This window comes from Argiope bruennichi, chromosome X2, assembly GCF_947563725.1.
Source record: "Argiope bruennichi chromosome X2, qqArgBrue1.1, whole genome shotgun sequence".
NCBI lineage: Eukaryota > Metazoa > Arthropoda > Arachnida > Araneae > Araneidae > Argiope > Argiope bruennichi.
The window spans coordinates 60,863,749-60,886,357 of NC_079163.1; the positions used below are offsets into that span (position 1 = coordinate 60,863,749).

The window sequence follows — 22,609 nt, forward strand, 5'->3', positions numbered from 1 at the left end:
ATGTTAGTATCAAATTTGAAGAAATATTATTGGAATGGAAGAAAACTGTAAAGATAATTAAGAATCATGTAGTAGATTTTGTTTTATAAATCAATTCTTTGATATTTAATGTGTTCTGATTGTAAGCATTTTTAATGTGAATATTTTCTTTCTTTTCAGTTGTATCAATTTTCAACTTTTAAATTGAAAATTATTTTATTGAAACTATATAAATGTTCCCAATGATAAAACTGCAAACCTCGTGAAGAATTTTACTCATATTGTTTTATAAGTAAGTATATGTTTAATAATTTTTCTTTATTATATTTCTCATAACTTCAGATTTATGTTTAGATGCTGTGTATTTCTGTTTTACCAAATGGTTTATTATTTATTTACTGTACTTATTTCATATATTTTGAATATATTTCATATATTTATATATTTATTTATAATTGATACTTAATCAAGTCTCAATTTTCAGTCAAAACATGTATATTATTTTCATTTGCAATTACCCAGTTATTATTTTGAATGATTTTTATATTGTTTCTTATTAATTTATGAGCTGATTTATCAGCTATTTATAATTGATATTTAATCGTCTCAATTTTCAGTCAAAACATGTATATTATTTTCATTAGTAATTACCCAGTTTTATTTTGAATGATTTTTATATTGTTTCTTATTAATTTATGAGCTGATTTATCAATTATTTTTTGCAAGTGTTTTCAAATCAGTGTAAAGTAAAAAGTAAAAAGACATTTGTAAGTAATTTGTAGTAAAAAGTAATTTGTAAAGTAAAAAGACAAATAAACGAAATGTCGTTAAATTTTCATTTCAAAATTTCACCATCTTTAGTTTTAAATTTCCTTTTTTTTTAAAGTAATTTAAATAAAAATTTGATAATATTTTTGAGATCAAAAAAAAATTTTGATTCCAAATGCTAGATTCTAAATGAATTAAATAATCAAGATCTAATACTCTAGGCCCTTCAGTCGCTTCTTATGATTTTGATTGCAATGACATATGGTCTTGAGCAATCCTCACTAATTTTTCTTATTTTTTTTTTCAAAATCAGTTGACATTCAAAGTCATCTCATTTAAAATCACCCTTTTGAAAACCTTTGATAAATATTTTTGCACAGTGATTGAAAAGCATTCATTCAATATATCATCCATATAGATAATATTATCACATTTTCAAAATGTCTCAGTATAAAAAAAAAGTTAAATATCACAAAGAAAATAAAAAGAAATAGTAGATTTCATATTCAAAAAGGAAAAATCATTTTATATAGAGATTATCGAATTCTGTAGAAACGTTTAATTTTAAAAACAATTTTTTACCAAATCATCTTCATCTTACATCTTTGCAAAACTAAGTCATCAGATATTTCCCATTCTAATAATATTTTATGTATAAAATAATGAAACGTGCATCAAAACAACATGAATCAAAGCAAAACTGATAAATTACACAAATATTTTATTTTTATTAATCCGACAAATTACACAAATAATAACATAAGTTATTTTTGAGGATATATTTTATATTACATTCATTTTAACATCGAGGCGTTCATCTGAAAATTTCTTTTCAATAAATATCAACATGATCGGACATATATAAAAATAAAATGCTTATTTCAGTCTTTTGATATCCAAATATTTATTTTTTACAAATAAATTAATAGTAAGACAGGCAAGAATAGTTTATTTCCTTCTCCTAGGTTCGTTTATTATTTTAATTCGAATTCTATGCTTCTTAGTTCAAATAATACGAAACAAACTCTTCTGCAAAGTTCTACTCGCTCTTTTCATTTTCCGTATACTCACATTTACAACATGAATCACATTTTCGTATCAATTAATATTCTTCATTTTATTCCAAACTAAATAAATATCCATGAAAAATGTATTTATTATTAAAATGAGTATCTGATGGAAAATACATTTTACGAATATGTGATTCTAACACGCCTCGCCCAGTAAGATAAATTTCATGAATTGAAATTTCCAACCAAAAGAATCAAAATATATGTCAGGGGGAGGGGGCAAACAGAATTCATATGTAAAAAATTAGAGGGTCAGACAAAACCAGACGAAGGTATCTTGAAGGAGAAGATTTCTCTAAGGACTATTCCAAAAGTTTTAAAGATAGACAGAGAACCCAGTCTAGATCTTATGAATTCAAATTATTCAGAATTTCGGGCATCTAGATCTATAAGTTCAATAGTAAGCATCAACGACTTTATTGCAACTCAAATAACATGGATATTCTTATTTTTTTCAATTTCATAGAAGATTATTAAAATAATTGTAACAGTTCAATGCAGAAATTCATCCGTCAATCGATCATTAGAATGCTGAAATATCAATCGGCGAAATATGCCGTTCTTTCTGTTCTATGGAAGTTTTCTCTTGAACTTCCTTTGTTTCAAGCATATAATTAAGAGGAAACTCTATTATTTATTTGAAAATAAATAATAGAGTTTCTACAATGATTCCGTACGAAACTTCAAGAACTACGTTTTCGAATTCTTTACAGTTTAAAAATAACTTATGTATTATAAACAATAATGTGTAACAATAAGTTATGTATGATAGAAAATACCATGGACTTATTCATTTTTCAAATGATGTTTTTTGTCTCCGTAACGGCTAACAAATTATCATTAAAATATAAGACATTGTCCCCAAATTATATATAAACATGAAATATTAAATGCATAATAATGAATTAATAATAATTAAATATAGCCGCTTTTAAGAGTTCTTTGTCATATTCATAACCAGTATTATAGTGACTCAGTTAGCAAGGCAGGAATGTTAGAAAGGAGACGGAAAACAGGAAAAAAGATATTGGAAATGATTCTGAACTTATGTAGCATTAAAAGGTAATTTTTCCTGAATCCTGCTGTGCAAGCCTTTTAGGTGCAAGCCTTTCTACATGGTATTGCACCTTAACGTAGGACAATTAAATTTACAGAAATTTGGTCCTGAGATGGGAGAGAAAAATGAATTAGAAGTTAAAGTGAAGTTTGAGTGCAGATGATTGAAAAATAATAAATTTTAAGAAAGTGTTTGAGAAGAAGAATCTGAAAAGAATTGTGTGTGGGGGGGGGGTGACAAACGCTTTATTATGCGATACAATCATTTGCTCCGATAATGCAGCATGAAGAACAAGAATATTTCGCTTCGCCAATACGTTTCTATATATCAGCCGAAGAATGACATTCCAAACCAATTTTACTATAAATGACTTCTATCTCAAGCTTATAAAAATTGTATATAAAATCTTTTGTATTATGATGAAGGGATTAAATTCTTTTCATCATGTTTTCTTACTGCACAAGCTTTACTGTTTTTCTATTCTTTTTTCTATATTCGATGAAAATCTATTTAACGATTTCCTGTTGATTATTCGAACCGATAGAAAAAAACTTGAAATTACATATTTAATTTCGGCCAAGCATTTTACTTCTTCGCAATTTGATAACTGTCCTTAGAAATAAGTTTATATATTTCTCTTATTTAATTTAAATGGATATTTTTCAATCAGTTTCAGTCACAGATCATAGGAAATATTTTTCAATATGTTATAGGGTGTCAAGATTTTTTTTTTATGAAAAAGGGTAATAGGACTGCATAAAATTTATATTTCTCAATTTTTTTCAGCATGACATTTTTTGTTTAAAACAATATAATATATAATTCTTTGTTTTATTTAAAGCAATTTTCTAACTAGAAATATATGTTTATCTCTAACAATTTAGGAACTAGAGATTGGCAGCAAGAGATTAATAAATTCATTTGATTGAAAATTAATCTCTTCAGTCTTTTTGAAATATGAAAACAGGTGATAACTTACAATTTTCCCATTAAAAAGAATAATAAAAGTAAAAATAAAACATTTCTTCTGAGGATTTTATTTGTTAATTGATAAGAAACTGTAAATAAAAGATGAAAGCAAATATGATAATACTACAAATGAATTCTGAGATAAAATATTGAAATAGAAGGCATAGGAAGATATGAGCGTGTATAAGAAAAAGTGACATTTTTCAATAAAATTCAATGTGGAACTTTGGAATAAAGATATCATGAAAATAAATAGTCCCTTCAAGTTTTTTCATAACAGTCAACCGTGCAAAAAATGGATAGCTAAAAAATAAAACTTAAATAATAATAATAAAAACTTTTTCATTGCCTGAAGTCCAAAAGTCGTAAATTTCAATTCCACTTCGTCCCACGGAATCGGAGGATTGATGAATCAGTTTACACAATAATTCAGATCTCATTATATTTACCACGTATGTATTTAGAAAATGTAAAATGATGAAAAATATATTGAGATGAGAATCTCATGTATTTTCTGTCATGAATAATGATTTGACTTACATTCATTACGCCGTACGCATTAATTGTAGCTGACCTACTAACCTGAGAGTACGTATTCTTGATCATCATGCAATTTTTTAATGCAAAGTTTTAGTAAAAATATATATAAATTCAATGTCATAAAAACTGATGTAAAATAAATTTCAAAATTATTTCTACTGAGAAAAAACACATTATTGGAGTCAATAAATAAAAGAACCGAATTCAATCAAAGTATTCCGCTTTGTTGTTTATTTAAATAAAATTTTCTATCATTTATAATTCTTGAAAAAGATGTAGATCTCTAAGAAATAGATTTCAAGAACTGAATAATTTTTTAAAGTTCAGAGAAAAAAAATTTCATCTTTTAGATATCTTCAATCCGTCATATTTGTGATACGATGATGTCATAAAAAATTAACTCTGAAATGAAATATTTTCCTTGTTTATAAGATAAGGAGACATTCAGTAGGTGCAATTTGTATTCAGTAAGATTTTTAATCCCATATTCAAGCTAGTAACATTCGTATTGGCGCTATGCTCAGATTAAGTAAACAGATCAATTGCCGATAAGTAAATACAGTGCTTCGAGATTACTACAAATATATCACCCTGAAGACGTGCCATTATTGCATTCTATCAGATTTCAAGGATGGAACTTAGAGCTCTGTGTATTTAAGTGAACAAAATATTGCAAACCTAGAAGAGGTAAGGCAAGTTTGTTTCATTTAAGCCGCCTTCGATTAAAAAATCTTACTTCCTAAAATTAATCATCCTACTATTGCTTTCATCTGTAGCAGTTCTAGTTTCATCTGACAGTGCTGGCCGTAATTACAGACTGTTACAACTTGTCTATCTTCTTTTTCCGTCTTCGGACTTTTTCGTCCTCTTATACAGCTACGTGATCTGGTTCCAGTCAGTGACCCAGCAGTTTTGGCTGCATAAAAAAAAAAATACTATTATTGCAAGACAAGAATTGCCTGACAAGAAAGTGCCCTTTGGGTCTGTTTTGCCCTATTTTAGACATCCCTCCTTCTCATAGCATTTTTCTTTCTTAGTCGTAGATTTAAATGGGGATTTGGATGATACCAAGAAGAAAAAAATAGCCCAAGGAGTCTTCGGACGGGTTAGGGCAGCAGGAAAAGAAACAAAGGCATTTGGGTCATTGACCCTCCCATACCCATGATTCAATGAGGTAAAAGGGGGGTGACATTTGGTGGGGGAGAGAAAAAGTGTCGGATGGGAGTGAGAACGGAAGGAACGGGTTGAGTCAGCGGTCGGCTCCCACTCTGAGAGAACCAAAAAGAGTTTTTTGCTTCTCTCCCCCCCCCTCTTTCGTTTCTTTTCCAACTAACCCTTTCCATTCCTCCCTTCGTTTTTCCACTCCTCCTGCATCAACCAGTGGGTCTTTTTTTCAGCCCTAGTGTTATCCGGAAGCTTTGCTCATGAGATGCTGTCATGGAATGATCGTAAGATGCAGGATGCAGATTTTGCTTTCACGTAGGCAGAATCGTTTTTCAGAAAAATCAGAGTTGCATCCATTAGACAGCGATTAATTGTTATTTATTTTACAAATATATGGCATGGCGTGAGCACATAGTATTATGACATAATAATTTCCCTTTTGTAAAAAGAATTTTCTTTGAAAAGTCAAAACGATAAGGCAAATAGTGTGATGGAATTCAACAACTACCGAAAAATGATGCTATAAATTTAAAAAAAAAAACAGCCTTTATTTATTTTGACGATTTTTATTTTGTTGAAGTGGAACCAATCAATATCATAACTATGTTTCTTTGCATTATTTGCTTCTCATCGTTCAACAATAATGTTATCAGGGTATCTTCAAATCATCTTTTGATAGATAATATGCTGCATGTGCACAAAAAAAAAGTGGAGACATATTCATTCATTTCTTTTTGAATATAAGAATGTTTATAGGCTGGCATTAGGGTAGAAAAGGGAAATATTCGATTTTTTTAAATCTCCGAATTCTAATATGGCTCAGATATGGCTCGTGAATGCTAATAAATGGAAAAAATTAAAAAAATATGCTTTGAGCCCGCATTTAGAATCTTCAGTGTTTGGAAAAATCACGAAAATAAGTTTTATTTTTGCTCTAAAACTGAATTAAATAGACTACTTGTTTTTATTTATAATTCCATCTAAGTATTTCATTTTAGTTACCTGATAACATAAAGTTATTTCTACAAGTTATGCATTAGAGTTTGAGTTTGCACAAAAGATTTAGAATTTAGGTACAAAGTGATGGTTTTTTTTTTTTTTTTTTTGTTGTTTTACAAAAGAAGCACTGAATCCATATATTAGATTTAAATTATAAAAGATTATATTTCTGGTCGATTCTTTAATGTGTGGGATTTTATATATTCTATTTCAATGAGATTACATTATTTTGGAACTCTTAAACCAGTTTGATAATTTTTTTTTATGAAATTGCAAAAATGTCTTCAATTTGAATTCCACCTTATCCAACCAATAGGAATGTGTTAAATTATTCTTATTTAGACTGAGATATTTTCTTAAATTCATTTTTAATTACATTTTGATATTATAGATAGCAAAGTTAATCTAATATGAACATCTGTTTTCTACTTTGCGCACTTTTTCTGCAAATCCTGTTTCTTGCTTGATGCTTCTTAATGTAACTAGAATATGACATGGAAAATTTGAAAGATCTGTAGAATTTTATTTTGTAGAATTTTATTTTGAAGAGCTGATGAAACAGTTTTTTTTTTTTTTTTTTTTTTTTTTTACATTTTCCATCATCAAACAGGGCTACAACTTATTTTATCCAATTTACCTACTCAGTGTAACCTGTGGCATCAAAAATTTACGAGGGTGCCTTAAAAGTTCTTACACATTTTAAATTTTGGATCCTCCCCCTTTATACCTACCTACAACCCAATTTTCGTAAATTTTGACTGTCTCCCTCTATCGCACTCATCAACATATTCTTTTAATGATAAGAAAAAGTATTTCATTCAATCCCACCATTGCTGATTGTTTTAATATTGTCTGGCTAACATCTTAGAACGTCTTAACTTATTAGAAAAACTTCAAAACATATTTAGGATCTTGTTACACTGAAATCTTTTATCAGGCTGAAATATATACCATCACACTGAAGTATGCAATAATCTATAGTTCATTTATAAGAATAGTTTTCGAAATGAATAACGGTCAGGCCTAATTGCACACGACAGCAAACGGGAACGACTAAGAACTACAAGATGCTTTGCAACCAAATCTGCAGAACTTTTTAGTGGCTGGATTATTTTGTCCATATTTGGAACATATTGTTGTTCTTTGTTAAAATTCGTCGCATAGAGCACATTATTGTATAACAACCATTTTTACATCACTTTAAAAAATAAAAAAAAAGCTCTCAGATGATACCAATTTTATTTTTGTACAATTTTTATTTCTAATTTATTTTTCAAATAGTTTTAAGAATATTTTACTAAAATGCTTTTCTTTAGTTTAAAGACTGCATTTACATACGAACGTTTATCAGCGATGAAAAATACATTTTTGAGCGCTTATTAACGCAACTATAATTAAAAGTCAATTTTAAAAAATAAAAGTATCATAATAATGCAGCTTCATTGTTCTCTAAATTTTTTTAAAATTATGTATTTAAGATAGTAACGAAGCAAACATATAATATTAAGGGCGCATTCATGGATTTAAGAGAGTGAAGCACATAAAAAAAAATTACGCGAGAATTCGATATGTAGTTTTTGTTCGAGATTTTATTTTACCACTGAAAAATACATTTTTTTTTTTTAAATTCGTAATGCAGAACTTGCATCTTATTAAAAGTAATAACTTTATTGTCTCATTATCAGTATATTTAATTTATTGCCTTCATGCCAATACCATTTGGCTTTCATAGATATAATTTTTTCGTGATTTATTAATAATGTAATTTTAATAATATTTCCAGTATTAAAAAATAATCACGTATTATTTCGCATTTTTGCAAGAAGGTCCATAATTTTCTTTATATATTTTTATACACCGCACATAATGATTACTTTTTTCAGCCTACGAGTATTATTGCAAATTCTTGCCATTTTTTTTCTTGTGTATTTTTTGCATTTATAATAACTCTGCATCACTTTTCTGATACTAACAAAATTTAGAGATCTTTATAAATTCTTTGTGTGTGTAAAGACCACATTTTAATATATGGATTTTAATTGATACAGAGACCGAATAAACTTTTCTTACAACAAAAAAAACTTGATTGATAATATTTTAATATATGGATACTTGATCATATTTTAATATATGGATTTTAATTGATACAGGGACCTAATAAACTTTTCTTACAACAAAAGAACTTGATTGATCATATTTTAATATATGGATATTTGATCATATTTTAATATATGGATTTTAATTGATACAGAGATCGAATAAACTTTTCTTACAACAAAAGAGTAAAAAGATATTCACATTATCATCTTTTTGGTAATTTAAAAAAAAAGGTAAAAAGGAAAAGGTAAAATTTATTCTCTTATAGTAAATTTTCTTTAATTCTATTCAATTTAATTCGTCTATTTTGAGAATAATTTTCAAATGAAATTAACAAGACCTTTTGAAGAATGGTGTTCTTTCTTTGAATCTCATGGAAATAATGAATTGGTAGTACTAAAAAAAATAGATAAAAAGGTGTTTTTTTTTTTTTTTTGAAATACAATAATAAAAAACAAGGATACCTCTATAACTCGAAAATTTGGTATCGTTTCTTAACAAGACAAGTACCGATAAAAAGGAATCAAGAATACAGGTTTATTTAAATCTACAAACTAATAATCAATTGTTACCTCGAAGTTTTTTCAAATCGGTAACGAGTTTTTGCATAATCGCATATAAATACTTTTTTTTGCCAAAGGCTTCAACAGAAAAGAGCCAATCTACAAAGGATAGTATATTAATAAATCTCAGCTTTTTATATAATATACACAATTCTTATTTTTCGTTCCATAGAACTTGATTCGGATTGATCATTAATAAGACCATTACACGTATTTCAAATATTAAATAATTTGATTCTTTGATTGAAAATTTGAACATTTTATTACTTTTCGAAACATTTTATAATCCAGGCTCTCTATTTGATCCCTCCTGTGATATTTCATAAAAACCCTGAAATATTTATTGCGAATGAAATGATTCCGCTGTTTTTAAGCGAAATCTAAGCTTTTTGGAAAGAAAGAATTCTCGTAATGATATTTTAAGCCAATGAATTTATCAGGCTTTATTAAAAGGATGGATTTTATTTTCAAGCAGAAGAGGGGTTAATCTCTTAAGAAATTGGCTAAACTGAATATTTTTTGTTAGTAATAAAAATATTGCACATAGGATTTTGAAGAGTTCGGCAATATTTTAATCAGTTCCACAGAATAAGTAAGATTTTTATAATAAATTTATAATTATAAAATTTTACTCTACTTAAAAAAATAATTTCCACAAGAAATCTCTACAATCTTTATATGGATACAGACACTGCATATGGTTGATATTTCTGATGAAGAAACAGTTTTTGGTGTAGTATTTTTTTCTGTGATAGTAGGCATTTAATGTAGGCATTTCTGATGTATGTAGTATACAAAATGAGCTATTATAATCATTAAATAATTTTTCCTCAAATTCCTAATAAATTTTCTCATTTTATACCTATTTTTTTGGAAACACACCCGCTTGTTTGCTTCCACAATACGGAACCCATTAGAGATATCAAATTTTATTTGTGAGAATATCGATAAAATTAGAAATCTGGGTCAAATTTTGAAAGTAATTCATTTTAAAAAATTCTATATATCAGTCCATCTCTTTCCATGGGAGTTCACAAATTTAACCCTTTCTAGGGCCATGGGAAGTATGCTTCCCACCGAATTCATCAATCTTTGTATGGAATTATGTAGTTTTGCGTAAGTTCTGACAAATTTTTCAATCGGACGGAAACTTAGATGCTTCATTTCCTTATCTCATACAAAATGGCGTGTCTTGGTTTGTTACTTTATTATTAACTAACCAAATTAATTAATGAATCAAAAGAAATTTATCTAATAAGCTAAATTAGTCACTTTTCTTAAGCCAATCACAATCCTAAAAATATTTTAATATATCATGACCAGAAAAAAATAGCTTTTTAAAGGGTTAAAAAAAGCCAGATAAACTAAATTTTACATATGGCTTTATCACCTGACTTATTGACAGTTTCAAAAAGGGAAGAAAAAAAGAAAAAATCAAAGAAAAGATCTAACATCATTTTTTTGAATATGAGACTCGGCATATTCAAGCTTTTCTTTCGAATCTGAATCATAATAGTTTGAAGGAATGTATCAAATATGATTTAAGAATATATCGTGTTTAATGAGCATAACAAGATTATAACATCAGTTTTTTTTTAAATAATTTAATTTCCTTTGAGTAATAACTTTTTAAGATGAAGGCAAATGATTTATTGTCTAGCTTGAATAAGAATGACAGTAACAGATAATAAGGTAATTCTTTTATAAGACTCCTCGTTTCGATATTCGAAATATTAAAAGAAAATACAATTTTACTTCCCAAATTTGGAAAGAAATTCAGTTTTCATTAATAATCAATGCTCTAAATCTTTAAAAAACATAAAAAAACATTGAAATCAATAATAAAAATTTGCATATTTAAATCGCACTAAAATTATGGAATATAGTTTTAGAAAAAAATTATCTTAATAGGGTAAGACAACGAGTTAAATGTACAAATGAACAAAACAAAGCAAGCGTAAAACTATGCAAACTGTTTTCAAAATATCACTTTGGAAAATGCAAAATGCAATAAAACAAGGGACAAGGTTCAATTGCTTCATTTGAATTGTCAAACAAAATCTGAAATGTTTAAACTTTATATAAATGAAGCTTTTTCTATCATAAGGAAATTTTATTTAAAGAATAAACGAAGAAATAAAGAAAAATTATAAAGTGTAAACTATTTGTTAAAAATTCCGTTTATTATCATTCAAGAAATTCTGCTTGAAAGATTGCAAATTTTAAACTGCAATATTTATGATTAATTTTTTCAAGAGAAAGGAAACTCTATTTTACATTAAAATCGTCTGATCTGAAAATAAAACCAATATATATATCAAGCCGAGAACTTTATAATTAGCGGCGACTGGTAAAGCCACTTTTCAAAAAGTGGGTGTTACCAGTCGATTGTAGGAATTTTTCACTTCTTTTAAATATTTCAAAAACAGTAACAGATATTCTCACAGAATGGATTCAAATATTTTAGCATCTCAGTTTAGATTTCATACAGAGTTTCTATTATGTTACAATTTCCTTCATTTTCATAGTCGTGATTAAAAATTTGTGAAAAATATATACATATTTTCTTGAGTCAGAATCTATAGTAATATTTTCTTATTGGAAAATTTTAACTTCATTTTACATAAGCAAATAAAACTGTTGAATTAATGCACAGTTAAATTTATTCAAAAAGCTATTGACAAAAGATATTTACAATAAATTCACCATTTTCATTTTTTTTAAAATTATAATTTCATTATTTTTTCTTACATTTTTTTTTTTTTTTTCCTTTTTTGTCAAACCTGCTTTCTTAAGTCATACTTATTTTCATATTATATCTAAATTTTGTTTTTTTATTTATGAGAAAAAGAATGAAGTTATTTCTTTTAATCAGCACTGGCTTTTGGTCAGTTCAAATTTGCAACAGAGGCAGCCAATTTACCTAAATTAAACTTTCACATTATATTTCGGCTTTTTCAATTATAAATTTAAAATTCCCGACTTCCGCTTTTAACTTTTTTTTCTCACTGGCGAAGTTTCGTCATTTCTCTCTGAAATGATTATAGCTCGAACTTATTAAAAAAGATATCTGAAAATTATATTTATATTTAATCCTATAAGTTTGTTGTTTTAAAAAAAATCGTACAAGTGCGAAGAAATTTGTCAGATAGGAAGTAGGTGATGATTTATATAAATGGGCATTATTCTTCTCGTGATATTTAGGATAAAAATTTAAATTTTTAGATGGTTTTCAAAAGATTTTTTTTTTGATATTTAGGATAAAAGTTTAAATTTTTAGATGATTTTCAAAAGATTTTTTTTAAATCCATGATCAGCCAATGATACACTGCAACCAGGAATATAGAAAGTAAGAAAAAGACGTTAAAAATCATTCAAAACTTATATAGTTTCAAAAGGTGAATTTTTGCTAACCTTAATTGGGATAGCATTTATCTTACGCGTGAAGACTGAAGCTTCATGCGGAAACGCTCGCAACTCTGAGAGAAGTTTGAATTGACGAGATTAAAATACAACTGTTTTAAGGAACTTGGATAAATTGAAATTGTATATATAATGTTATGCGTAAGATCGTTATCTGACAAGTCAACTTTCTTTAATTTTGTGAACAATATTTTACAATATTGTACGATATTATATAATATTATTCAATATTGAACAATATTATACAATAATGTGAATATTGTTCTATATCACATGGGAATACTGTACAATATATGTTTGCTGCTAAGGTTAGTCTTTCGTGGTAACTTATGCATACAAACTTTTAAGCAAGGGGTGTTGTTTGGTTCTTGGGGCAATTATGGGAAAAGGCATGAAAAATTCTCCTGAAGTTATATTATCAGAACCATTCTACGAGTAATCTTCCTATAACGAGTTTACCTAATACAACGAATGGAAAACATTGAATTCTTAGTTATCCCCATAACGCCCTTAAATATGTCTCAAACATCCAAGTGCTAAAGAATCGTACCTTTTTATTTTTAGATTGACGAGTGAAACAATTTTGTATGGAAAAGTTTCTCCACGGATTCGCGTGGAAACGTCAATCTCTATTCCTCAGACGTCATAAATGTCTCTGCAATCAGCAATTAACAAGACCAAATTGCAGAAGCTCGATGAGTAGGCACTGGGGTCTCTAGTCTGAGACTCAAAGCACTCGCTCAGGGTTTCTAATAGCCGTCCAATTACAACTCAGAATCACATTCGGAATCCCTGCAATACCAGCCTTAATTTACGCTTCTTACCTAATCAATATGCACTCATTCCGAATGCAATCTTTTTTATCTCTCTCTCCCTCTCTCTCTCTGCTAACGTTATTTAGAAAATTTTTTTCTTCATCCCAAGACGCTAGCTTTTTTTTTTTAATTTCTCGTTCTCCCAATCACTCCCCTCCCTAGCCTTCTGGAGATCATTTCCTGTTTAGATGTACAACTCCTTCTGCCCCAAGCGCACTAAAAATGATTTATTTGGGCAAATTACGATTTATTTCGCCAAGCACAGTTCGTTGAAATGTCTCTTACTGCTGAAAAATTTGAATTTCTTTTTTCTTAATGACTTGGTTAGAAAAAGTTTTTAGGTAAAGAATTCTTGTTTTATAATTACTAGGAGACTCATATTTTGGTGCAATAATTACTTATTTTGATTAGTGTCGTTTACATGTTGGTCGTTTTATGAAAAATATTTCTGCGACTATAAATAAAAACTATTGTTTGATGATACGAAAAGGATTACAAATTCTACTGATCATGGCTTAAAATTTTGATCAATACAAGTTCATTAATTGGCAATGGATATAAATAAGAAAGAAAAAAAATGGTCTTTGCTATACATAAAAACCGCAATTTCGATTCAGTAAATACCAGTTGTGAATATTTGTTGCTCGTGATAAAAATGTCTTCATTTTATTATTATTTTTTTTTGCATATAAAAAAAATTAACTACTTAATTTTTGCAGAACCGTCAAGGAAACTTTCTTATACTCATTGTATTAATAAACAAAATTTTAAGAAAATCTATTCAGTATTTGGGATTTAAATACACCAAGTTTCACTTTTCTTAAAAAAAGAAAATCGTGTATTGGGAACTAAATCTTGAGCTTGCAAAAAAGAAAAAAAAAATTGGTTGAATTATGGCCAAGCCCAAATGTGTGAAATTTGAAGAAAACTATTCAGTTCTTTAAATTTCTGCAGGGTGCAAATTATTTATGTGTTTAACTTCTATTATATTGTTATCTAGCCTTCTGAATCCGTCAGAAAAGGAGCATGAACTGCAAAAATATAACAAAAATAATCTTTAACTAATAAAAAACTAACTATTTATTTAGATGTCACGAAATTCTTCCATATGATTCATAATATTTGAGAAAAATAGGAAGAAAATTTGTTCAGTATTTGGGATTTCTAGAGCGTACAAAATAATTCGTATTCCAGACCTATTTATATAGATATAAAAAGAGTTTAAAATAGAAATTTGAAAAGTAAAAAGTAAAAACACACACAAAAATTGACTTCTTTCGAGAAGTTTTTTTTTTAAATATTTATCCTGGGAGAAAATGTATGATAGAAAGTTTTAAAACTAGCTCTGATATTAAAAATCATTCAATAATTATAAAACAAACAAAGACCAGCATATTTGCACCAATTTGTCTTAGCAATGGAGACCGAGCAAGATAAAGAAAGATTTCAGATTGTTCAAAATTCACCGCCTTACTGGTATTTCTAGCGCTCCATACAGCTAGACAATAAAAACTAGCCTACTAAAACCACTTCGGTCTTTTCGTTGTTTACTCAATGATGGTCCTGTACTTTATCTGGAGTAATGTAATTTTCAAGATCTTCAACGTAAGATCTTGTTGACAAGTAGAGAAGATGTATGGTTATTTTTTGCTCTACATGGTTGTCATACACAATATGCCTTTCATAAGGATTTTTAATTTATCTCAAATTCTTGTTAATTGTCCTGCAACAATCAAACACTTAATCCTTAATCGTTGGGGAAAAATGACTGGGATAAATTAAAAATTTTGCTATCTTACCTTCAAATATTTTTTTGCTGTTTTTCCTATAGCAATTATATTAGTCTTTTATTTCACAAAAAGTCATTTTATTTCATTTAGTCTTTTATTTCCCACTTTTATTTTCACAAAAACTATTCTGATTGAATTCCAATCAGATATTTCAAAATAATTTCTTTCTAGAATTCGAAGTGTTTCAAAATAAGACGGCGTATTTCTAATATCTCTATCCGCTGAATTGGGCATGCCTTATTATCAGCCTTAATAATTCTGCCTTAGTTTTCTCGCTTTCTGTTTTTTTTAATTATTATTTATTTGAATGAATTAATAACATTTATTTGTTAATTAAGTTGTTTAGCTTTTAGCTGTTTTACTAACAATCATATCGAAATTCTAATTTTTAATTGAAATATGCTATCATTATAGTCTCATTTAACCATAAAAATATCTAATGCATAATATTTGGTGGGCAATTGCATCGATGAAATCCTCTTATAAGCAATAGTGCATCGATTATTTGCATCGATGAAATCCTCTTATAAGCAATAGTGCATCGATTATTTGCATCGATGAAATCCTCTTATAAGCAATAGTGCATCGATTATTTGCATCGATGAAATCCTCTTATAAGCAATAGTGCATCGATTATTTACATCGATGAAATCCTCTTATAAGCAATAGTGCATCGATTATTTACATCGATTAAATCCTCTTATAAGCAATAGTGCATCGATTATTTACATCGATGAAATCCTCTTATAAGCAATAGTGGTCTTTTTCGCCTTTTCTCTGTCATGTTTGCATATGTAACCAGAGTTTGGAACTGGATAAATGTTATATTGCATTAAAAAGGATTACAATCTTTCTTAATTTGGAATTGCATGAAGATATATTTTTGTCACTAAAGAAGAAGAAGAATTTTTGTCACTAAAAAAATTTCTATAAGAAAATTGATGTAATTGTTATTAACTTAAGGCGATTACAATTACATTAAAAAAATTTCCTGCTTAGGAAGTGAATCTTGTAGGTGATTGGAACCAAACAAAAGTTAAAATCTAAGACTGCGCATTTTTGAACTCATACACCACAATGAAAAAATTACCCAGGGCTAGTTTTCTTGCAATAAATGGCAGATAAGTCATAATTATGTTAACAAAATGTTCAGGTTCTCGCCAGACCTGAGGGTACAAGAAAAGGGGGGGAACTGGCTCCTTCCATCGATGACGGGACGTACTTCCTTAGGGAAGGGTTGTATCGTGGCCGGTGATGGCCCTTAGAACTCAACTACAGTTCCCGCCAGTGTTGCTGTCGCGGCGGCCGGTCATTCAAGTTTTTACAAGTACCTCCCAGCAAGTCGGAGTAGTCAGTTTTCTTGCAATAAATGGCAGATACGTCATAATTATATTAACTAATTGTTCAGGTTCTCGCCAGACCTGTGGGTACACGAAAAGGAGGGGAACTGGCTCCTTCCATCGATGACGGGGCGTACTTCCTTAGGGAAGGGTTGTATCGATGTCGGGGATGACCCTTAGAACTCAAATACAGTTCCCGCCTGTGTTGCTGTCGCGGCGGCCGGTCATTCAAGTTTTTCCGAGTACCTCCCAGCAAGTCGAAGTAGTCAGTTTGTGATTAACTAATTGTTCAAAAAAATTGTGAAATTTTAAAAACAAAATGACGTATCATCTATATTTTAGCGATATCTACTAATTATTAGTGGTATATCATTCATGTGAATATATTTTGATATGAATCAAACCCGCATTAGTTTCAGAAATCAAGGGGGGGGGGGAAATACTATTTTTCAAATAGTTCATCTGATAAATAAAACGAGTGATAACTTATCTAATAAATTTTTATTTTCTCTATCATAAGGTATCAACATTGCATTAAGGTATCAGCATGCAGTTTTATGAAATCTTCGTTGTTGAAATTTATTTCTAGAGATCTTTTAGAAATTAAATTAAGCTTTTGTATCATTGCCAAATTATCGAATGAAATCTGCACAATTGTCCGAAGCAGTTCAATGGAAGAAAATCCGATCTTCAATAAAACTCTGTCTTTTGCTGAATAAAAGAGGTGCACTTTTCTTTCTATTTTTATAATTAGCTCATTCTGTAAATCTCCTAATAAAAAATAAATAAAAAAAAAACCTCCTCACATTTAACTCCTCGATTATTTTAGAGGCGAAAGGAAATTGATGAAAAAGACACATTGAAAAATGAAGGAGGAAAAGTATTAGATTTATTAGACGTTCTTTGTAACAGAAATGTCCCAAGTACTCACTGTACAGTGAAATGAACTTCATTTCTTAAAAAGGATCTTTGTAAGGAAGACTAGTTATATAAAATAATAATCAAATATACATTTTATTGTTTGTAAAGGAATTTGAAAAACCATTTGGAAATTTGAAAAATTTCAGCGCTAAATAAAACCTTATTTTTACTTCTCATTAATATATTATACCGTAGTATATTCATTGCTTCTCAATCTCGTGACTTCAAAAAATATTGATCATTTTTTGTAACTCTGCTTATGTTCAGAAGTGGTATGTTTATATGTTCATACGCTGAAAACGCATATCATTATCTGTATTCTGGAAAAATTTCAATATTATGTATTTTAATAAATAGGTTTTTTTTTTGTTTGTATTTATAGAACCTATGTTTTAAGCCCTCTAAATGGCATTACCTTGCTTTTGACTAATTAAGAGTAAGTTGTGATTTTTAAGCCGTTTCAATAATTAAAGTTGATTTCTTCCGTTTATAATCTCATTCCTTTGTGAACAGAGACAATCCCTTCCCTTCCCTCTATCTCATCGTAATAAATGGAGTTAATTACTCCCACGTCGCAAGGTAGCTGCGTAATGATCAGGAAAGGGCACCGTCAATACATTTTAATATACGTTTCTGTTGTTTGGGTATGGACTCCGCTTCATTTCGACTGCAATAACTGCTTCCGAGATTTCTGCGGGGGAAGAAGTCAAGAGTGTTGTGACAAACTTCAAATAGCAGTCCGAAAGTTCACCAGGGTTTGGAATCCAATGAGACTCTTTTCTATTTCATATGCAGATGTAACAAATGAGAACGCGTTTCATTTCATGCGAATTTGTGAAAGATTTATTTGAAGACTATAAAATTATTTTCGTAAGCAGCATTTATTCATTTTGGACATCAATTTACGTTGTATTCATCATTTTAATTTGTTTTGTATAGCAGCATTACGTTTTGAAGCAACGTGAAAATAACTTTAAGACAACCTCGGTTTTTTTTAACACTGGTCAGTTTGTGAAGATGACAAACCAGTATCCCCTTCCGTGCTGTACCAAAGGCAGGTGTTTGGCCCCCACGAATTTAACATGCACCAGACCTGCTAATACGTTGGTTCTTTGGTGGGATAAGATTTCGAAACTGGACTCAAATTTAAGTGTTTTTTACCACTTTTTCACTAATAACTTCTGAAAGAATTATCGAACAAAAAACTCATTTTTACATCATTTTAAAAGAAGTTTCTTATGTTATTTTAAGTATTGTATAGTACTTAGGATAATTTTCACGATAATAATAAAATTTATAATCTGCAATCAAGATCATTCAAGGAGATAGCTTTTGCCTTTCTCCGCACCAGGCGAAAGGGAGAAAAATAAACAATCAGGATTGTAGAAGAGCGAGACACGAAGAGGAGAAATTTCATAAATCACTACAAGAAAAGCCCCTCCCCTCCCCCCCTAATGCCCTAACTTTTTAACGCTTTTTTTATTTTATTTTTTAACCTCTTTCATGAATTTTAAATGCGGTTAAGTAATTTTTCCATTGATATTAAAACTTAATGTCATGCGTCTTTCTATGATATTTTATATTAAATTATTAATCCTCTTTCAATTCCAAACAAAGTTTTCAGCTAACTCAATTAGAATGTTACAAAAAGAAATAAATTTGGTATTGAAACAATTACAACATTCATTATATATGTGTATATGTGTGCTCTTAACCTAATTTAAGTCTTAATTAATATTTCCTAATTTTTATCTTAATTTAGCCCATATAAACTTAATTCTAAAACGATCTGATCCATTTTTTTTATTTAATTAATTATACAATTGCTCTATAAAATTGCTCACTTTAGCAGGTTCTCACGTTCTGAGCGAAGGGATAAAAATACTTAATGTTTACCAAATTCTTTTAAAGATACCTAGATTTCCCCTTTCCTAAGACTAAACATATCAATGAAATCCGTATCAGAATCTTATAGTAAAAACCATTGAAAGGAAAATATCGGTTTCTTTTGCACTTGTATCGCGATGTTAACGGACGTCAGTTTTATGATAGCTTCTTGTATATAAAATGCTTCCCGTAGTGAAATAAATAAAAGTGTCTTCTTTTCGGCCACGCATCAACTAATATATATATAAAGATAATATAATTTAGATCAGGCTTGCCTCTTAAATGCTCCTAAATATTAATTAGATTTATAGCGTTTATTACTTTATTTTATTCAAAATATTATTTCGTTTTACTTTTATCCCCTTTTCGTTTGAAATTAAAATTCTTTCAGTGATGTAGAAAGAAACTTAAATCGATATTTGAGAAGTGGCATTTAGTAGGCGCATTTATTCACAGTTCTATTTCAGATTTAATTCACTTACTTTGAAGTTTCCAATCTTATTATCTGTCATTGATTCTTAATGCGTTTGAATTTGGAATGAATTTGATTGAATTGAATGAAGTTCGGCATTAATTGCTTCATTTAAAATTCATGTTTTTTATGAATTATTTTCTTGATTTAGATAATACTTTTGTTTGAATCTTTTATTTTGTTATTGCCGTTTTCAAAATAAACAGTTCCTGAAATTTCAACTGAAAATTACTCCATCGGATAGATTTAATTTAATCTATAAAAATAAACAGAGCGATAAGAAATAGTTTAAGCAACTTTCAAATTTATAATTAAATAAAATGGCCGAACTAGCTGATCGTTGAAAGCGACTAATATAAATTAAGTGGCAAATATTAAAAGAAAACAAGTATCTTTGAAATATCTTATAATTTCATTACTATTCATAATGCGACAATAAGGTAATCATAATCATAAACTGACAACTCCGATCCGCCCGAGAGCACACGGATAAAACTTGAATGACCAGATAGCTGCAACAGCAACACTGGTGGGAATTATGGTTGAGTCCAAAGGGTCATCACCGGCCACGTTACAACTCTTCCCGAAGTTAGTACATCCCGTCATCGATGGGAGGAGCCTGATCCCTCACCTTTTTGTGTATCCACAAGGGTGGCGAGAACCATGCTGGAAGCTTCTTATCCTCAATTACGAAGTGCCTTTCCGTGGGACACCACAATAAGGTATCGAAAAACAATAGTATCATTTTGATATTTTTTGCCAAAAAAAGGAATGTCCGTGATTCAAAGGTTTCTTTTGTTAAATCCGACCGCAACAAATCTGAAAACTTCGTTATCGCTAAACTTAATGCAACTTTAACTTTTAATTTTTAACCATCATCCATTTTTTTTAAACACCTAAGAAGCAAAATCGTTCTCAGTTATTGTATAACTTTATGAGACTGCACAATGTTATGCATTTCTTTTATTGGGGAATTTAGTAAGGTTTTCCTCCAAAAAAGACCAATTCAATTGAAAAGTCATACAATTAATTTTTTTATGTTACAAACTTTCATTATTTTATTCCCATATTGTAAATATCGTCATGTAGAAACAGTATGGACTTTCAAATATAATATTGCTTTTGCTATTTAGTATATTTTAACATAGATATTTCATTGTGCATTCAACCCAAATTTAAATTAAAATTAAAATGTTGTTTTCTTTTAAATTCCATATGTGGTGTAAAACAGTAATGTATCATATCTGGAATATTGTACAGTTTGTCAAAATCTATCTGGATACTTCCTATTGCTAGTAATCTATAACGGCAAAATTTAAAGAAAATATTTCATTCGGTTTAAAAGAAGTTCTCATTGAAAATATACAATCTGCATTCATATAAAAGGCAATCTATATATTTATATTTGCATAACCTTCAAACTTTCCAATCACAATCTACAGTTTTTCGTCTATTAAAAATTCTTAATACTGAGAAATTCTTAGGTATAAAATTTTAGATATATCGATTTAAAATAACCAGAGATATAGAAGAAAAAAGTAAAGTGTATTTCAATATATGCAAACATAGCAGAGAGGTCACACTATAAATACTTTTCTTCATTCAAATTTTAATTTCAGAAGTTAACATAGAAACTTTGTTCTAAAAAAGCTTAATGTTTTGAAAGCACATTTAGGAGCAATGAAGCATGATTAAATGAGAATTTGAAATGCCTATTTTTATTTGCATATTTAATTATGAAAAATTCAATAAATAGTAGTTAAGTGGACGATGGAATCTAATAGGCACTTTTTCGAATTCTTCACATAGGATTATGAAATTTTTATGCATATGTGTTAAAATATAATTACATCAAATGTCTTTAAAAACTTTTTAAAACGAAATATATTATTTTAAAAAAACTGAAAGACTTATAATCTTTAAAAAATTCGAACTCTTCCAGGCATCTTAATTTTCATTTTTTCCTTATTATCCAATATAAATTTATTTGGTTCAAAACTGTGTATGATTTTTTAATTCCAATTAAATGCTAAATTTTTAGAAATGTTTTTATGCGCTCATGCTGAATTTTCATTGGCATTTTACGTTTTTCTGAACTAAAATTGACTTTTGACTATCTAAAAAAACTCAAAATGTAAAATTTATACCCTGTTTTCTTTTAATGTTTAATAGAATTCTTTATAATCAATTTTATTTAATTTCTTCAAAAATTAAGACACCTGGAACGTTTCAAAGACAGCTAAATCTAATTATAATATAATTTTGAGAAAAGTCATTAAAATGCACATTTTTTGCTCTTAACCCTTCAAGTGTTTATTTTATTGAACAATGCATTTTTGGCACTATTTTAGTTGAATATAAACATATGTTTTGGTCATGAAACGATAAAAATAAAATTTCATGTTTTCGTCCATTTTTGCTTATTTCAAAGTTCAACAACCGTAATCAGCTCCCAGTCGTCCGAAACAAAATTTCTTTTCAAATATAAGTGGAACAGAATTTAATACTTATATCGATTTTTTTTCCTCACCTTCACATTTATTTTAAATATGTATATATTTAATCTTAATCTAAAGCAACATTGACAGATATGCTTTGTTTTCCATATCTTTTTAACAAAGCTTTATTCCTGCCAGAGAATTCTTTTAAGTTGAGACGTCCCACATAGGGAAAAAAGTGATACTGAAGGCTTTTTATTATTATAATATGTCTTAAATACTACTCATAGAATACGATAATATTTGGATTAGTGAAA

At 28.6% G+C, this 22,609-nt stretch overlaps 1 protein-coding gene across 1 annotated transcript in view; it reads left to right on the forward strand.

The window, feature by feature from the left end:
• The first annotated feature begins 251 nt into the window (after positions 1–251).
• Positions 252–22,609, forward strand: part of LOC129960719 (NGFI-A-binding protein 1-like) — a 161,205-nt gene continuing 138,847 nt past the window's right edge. Inside the window, exon 1 of the mRNA XM_056074303.1 lies at positions 252–271. The gene's annotated coding sequence lies outside the window, so the exon portion shown is untranslated. The remainder of the gene's footprint in view (positions 272–22,609) is intronic.